The sequence below is a fragment of the Schistocerca piceifrons genome, unplaced genomic scaffold, assembly GCF_021461385.2.
Source record: "Schistocerca piceifrons isolate TAMUIC-IGC-003096 unplaced genomic scaffold, iqSchPice1.1 HiC_scaffold_936, whole genome shotgun sequence".
In the NCBI taxonomy this organism is placed as follows: Eukaryota; Metazoa; Arthropoda; class Insecta; order Orthoptera; family Acrididae; genus Schistocerca; species Schistocerca piceifrons.
The window spans coordinates 6,411,285-6,416,284 of NW_025729208.1; the positions used below are offsets into that span (position 1 = coordinate 6,411,285).

At 53.4% G+C, this 5,000-nt stretch overlaps 1 non-coding gene across 1 annotated transcript in view; it reads right to left on the reverse strand.

Moving 5' to 3' along the window:
- Window positions 1-974, reverse strand: part of LOC124772241 — a 1,909-nt gene extending 935 nt beyond the window's left edge. Inside the window, exon 1 of the ribosomal RNA XR_007013903.1 lies at window positions 1-974. This exon is cut by the window's left edge and continues 935 nt beyond it. This is a non-coding gene — a ribosomal RNA (small subunit ribosomal RNA).
- Window positions 975-5,000: the final 4,026 nt, after the last annotated feature.

Sequence of the window (5,000 nt, forward strand, 5' to 3'; positions counted from 1 at the left end):
CCGCCTGTCCCTATTAATCATTACCTCGGGTTCCGAAAACCAACAAAATAGAACCGAGGTCCTATTCCATTATTCCATGCACACAGTATTCAGGCGGGCTTGCCTGCTTTAAGCACTCTAATTTGTTCAAAGTAAACGTGCCGGCCCACCGAGACACTCAATAAAGAGCACCCTGGTAGGATTTCAACGGGGTCCGCCTCGGGACGCACGAGCACGCACGGGGCGGTCGCACGCCTTCGGCTCGCCCCACCGGCAGGACGTCCCACGATACATGCCAGTTAAACACCGACGGGCGGTGAACCAACAGCGTGGGACACAAATCCAACTACGAGCTTTTTAACCGCAACAACTTTAATATACGCTATTGGAGCTGGAATTACCGCGGCTGCTGGCACCAGACTTGCCCTCCAATAGATACTCGTTAAAGGATTTAAAGTGTACTCATTCCGATTACGGGGCCTCGGATGAGTCCCGTATCGTTATTTTTCGTCACTACCTCCCCGTGCCGGGAGTGGGTAATTTGCGCGCCTGCTGCCTTCCTTGGATGTGGTAGCCGTTTCTCAGGCTCCCTCTCCGGAATCGAACCCTGATTCCCCGTTACCCGTTACAACCATGGTAGGCGCAGAACCTACCATCGACAGTTGATAAGGCAGACATTTGAAAGATGCGTCGCCGGTACGAGGACCGTGCGATCAGCCCAAAGTTATTCAGAGTCACCAAGGCAAACGGACCGGACGAGCCGACCGATTGGTTTTGATCTAATAAAAGCGTCCCTTCCATCTCTGGTCGGGACTCTGTTTGCATGTATTAGCTCTAGAATTACCACAGTTATCCAAGTAACGTGGGTACGATCTAAGGAACCATAACTGATTTAATGAGCCATTCGCGGTTTCACCTTAATGCGGCTTGTACTGAGACATGCATGGCTTAATCTTTGAGACAAGCATATGACTACTGGCAGGATCAACCAGGGAGCTGCGTCAACTAGAGCTGAGCAGCCGGCCGCCCGGGAGTGTGTCCCGGGGGCCCGCGCGAACACGCAAGCGTCCGCTCAATCATTCTGCAAACAGGAGGAGGCTGAGCTCCCCTGCACAATACACCTCGAAACCCTCTCAGGTCCCGGCGGCGCGCAGCGCCGTCCCAAGTACTTGGTCGGGTTCGAGAGAGGCGCAATCGCCCGGAGTTAGGCGAGTAGACGCTTTCGGTGCGACCACCCGTGCTCCCAACTGAGCTTGCCGCTGCCGACAGAGGCCCGGGAGCGTGCTGTCGTGGCATTGCCGGCGGGAGACAACACGCGCCACCTACGGTGACCGGCAGCTCCAACGCCAGCGCCACAGAAGGACAAAAGCCCCACTTGGGTGCCGAAGCGAACTCTCCCAGCACAGCGCACGCGCCAACACATCCGCACAGCTGCGATACAAACCACCAGCGAGAACCGCTGGGGCGACCGAGCAGCAGACGGCGTCGCGGCGCCGAGCGCCGGGCGGCGGCGCATCCTCAACGCACACAGTCCTCAATCGGACCAGCACACTGAAGATGTCCACCGCGCTTCGCACCGGGCCCGCGAGGACCTACTTTGGCCGCACGGCGCCGCGCGCAGGGTGCGCCGGCGCGCAGCTGCGACGCCTGCCGCGTCCGTCGGCCGGCGCGCCTGCCACTGGCCGCCCCCACCAGCCGGCTGTAGCGCGTGCGCCCACGCACCGCGCGGCCAGCACGCCGGGAGGCGCCCCCTCACCGGCCGGGGACGGTCCCACCCAGCCACCGCCGCGTATCGCTTCACACCCAGATGCCGTTCAGTTTCGTCGGCATGGTGGGTATCGCTGGAACAACCGGTTAGTACCTCAACCTATCGTCGCCATCACCGATTCACCCCTAGCGAGAACAACCGCACCACAACAGGTTACCATTTGTTCATTTGCGTAACTTCACCAGAAAACGCAGGCGTCCATCGCCATTTGCAACTTCCACGATTATTGCATGCCTGTGTCAGGTGTCACGCCACACTACGTCTGCCCACATACACGCAACAAAATGTGCACGCCTAGACAATACGTGGAAGGTGGCCCCCGTACGTATGCGATGTCCATTGCTCGAACGACTGTCAACCGGCCTCTGTAGCATGTCGCAGATATGGAACGCGGTGCACCATGCCATCACGGTGTGTGAGGAGAGACGACTAGGTCCGAATACATCAACAGACAGCTCATGCTGATCGCCATCCACGGCGTCCGTTCCTCCCACACGTCTCTATGGCGTACCACACTGCAATCCAGCTCTCATAGGGAGACGACACGTAGCTGCGTGCACAATATTTGCACTGTATGGTCCGCCGTTTTTGGGCGCAGTCGTTGTACGGTCACACATGTGCCACGATGTATCATTCAGTACATAAGGACGAATGTGCAGTACAGATTGTGGTTTACGCGTACGACATTAGCGGACAGTTGACACAGGCCGCACCACAACGTAGCCTGAGTACGTCGCATGCGGAGGGCATTGAACATGCAAAGTTCTCACCAACCAGCTTGCGAAGGCAGGGGGCAAGGTGGGGACGTGGGGAGGGGCGGCATGTACGTCCTGCTGCCATCCACATTACAGTGTACAGCAGGAGCATGTGGAAAGTGAGCAAGACTTGCAAGGTGTTTAACATGAAGCGATACACAGGGGAGCGGGGAGTGCGAGTAGCGAACTATATTGCGAGGGTTGCGGGTGGGCAACACTACACTAATTGAACGAGTCGTATAACAATTACAGAGCAGGTTTAGGCGACAACGTGGGTTACGTTAGGCGACAACGTGGGTTACGTTAGGGGACAACGTGGGTTACGTTAGGGCACAACGTGGGTTAGGTTAAGGCACAACGTGGGTTAGGTTAAGGCACAACGTGGGTTAGGTTAAGGCACGACATGGGTTAGGTTAAGGCACGACATGGGTTAGGTTAAGGCACAACATGGGTTAGGTTAAGGCACAACATGGGTTAGGTTAAGGCACAACATGGGTTAGGTTAAGGCACAACATGGGTTAGGTTAAGGCACAACATGGGTTAGGTTAAGGCACAACATGGGTTAGGTTAAGGCACAACATGGGTTAGGTTAAGGCACAACATGGGTTAGGTTAAGGCACAACATGGGTTAGGTTAAGGCACAACATGGGTTAGGTTAAGGCACAACATGGGTTAGGTTAAGGCACAACATGGGTTAGGTTAAGGCACAACATGGGTTAGGTTAAGGCACAACATGGGTTAGGTTAAGGCACAACATGGGTTAGGTTAAGGCACAACATGGGTTAGGTTAAGGCACAACATGGGTTAGGTTAAGGCACAACATGGGTTAGGTTAAGGCACAACATGGGTTAGGTTAAGGCACAACATGGGTTAGGTTAAGGCACAACATGGGTTAGGTTAAGGCACAACATGGGTTAGGTTAAGGCACAACATGGGTTAGGTTAAGGCACAACATGGGTTAGGTTAAGGCACAACATGGGTTAGGTTAAGGCACAACATGGGTTAGGTTAAGGCACAACATAGGTTAGGTTAAGGCACAACATAGGTTAGGTTAAGGCACAACATAGGTTAGGTTAAGGCACAACATAGGTTAGGTTAAGGCACAACATAGGTTAGGTTAAGGCACAACATAGGTTAGGTTAAGGCACAACATAGGTTAGGTTAAGGCACAACATAGGTTAGGTTAAGGCACAACATAGGTTAGGTTAAGGCACAACATAGGTTAGGTTAAGGCACAACATAGGTTAGGTTAAGGCACAACATAGGTTAGGTTAAGGCACAACATAGGTTAGGTTAAGGTACAACATAGGTTAGGTTAAGGTACAACATAGGTTAGGTTAAGGTACAACATAGGTTAGGTTAAGGTACAACATAGGTTAGGTTAAGGTACAACATAGGTTAGGTTAAGGTACAACATAGGTTAGGTTAGGTTAGGTTACACGTTGTTGTAAGGAAAGGTGTAGGGGGGGGGCGGGGGCGGCAGGTTCGTTGATAGTGATTATAGTAAGTGAATGCTTGTGACATGATCAGATTTGTCACGTCAGGATGCACCTTTGGCTTATTAGAGGCGGCGCTCCAATTCTATGCTTGTGTCAGACCTGTGTCTTTGACTCATGTCATTGTTTGTGCGCTGTGACAGGAGGTACTATTGTGATGTTGGGTGCACCGTTGTATAGGACATGTGTGGGTGTTGGTGCCTGATCTGCGCAATGGTGGATGTCGAAAGGGTGGGATATTGTATTTTCCGCATGGACCTCCTGGTCTGGTTGTGATAGTGTGGATTGTGTAATGTGGCGGAGAGGATGCACTGGATGTTGTTCCATGCTGGTGCTTACATATTGTATGTGCGCCCGTTAGAAGCAGAGAGTGGTGCGTGATCAGAGTGGCTGGCTGACGTGTGGTTCCCATTGTGGGCAGACTCTTTCAGCATGTATACGGACAGTTGTATATATATTCTGTAGTTTGATGGCTCTGCATTGATTACTAATCAGCGCCGTGTGTACGGGTAATCTGGTTCCAGTCCAAAATGTTCCATCTGTGTACATTAGTGACAAAGACTCCCCTCATGCAGTGGGGCTCGGTCTGTTATAACTCTTCCGCGTAATATATTTGCCCCACGTTTTTGCGACTGCGAGTGCGAGTGCAACGCGCATGGGGACCGACATGCTGATGGCTCGGTATCGGACGCCGTACAGTGAGCAACGCGATCGCGTCTCTCGCTCGTAAGTGGTACAGGTCGCGGCTCATGTATAGGGACAGCGGGAATGTCGCATATTGGCAATAACTCTTCATGAAACGCACGTTATAGGGGTGGATTGCACTTTACGAGTGCGGGAAACGTCCGCCGTTCATCCGCTGGAGGTGCGCGTTTGGCGGTTGGGGTGGTGCACGAACGGGTGCGGGTGGAGTCATTGCCGGTCCACGGCTTCGTGCGGCAGAGCCACTGGAGATTGGGTGCTATGGTCGACAGAGGCTGCAGGCTTTGTGGGTGGCGTCGA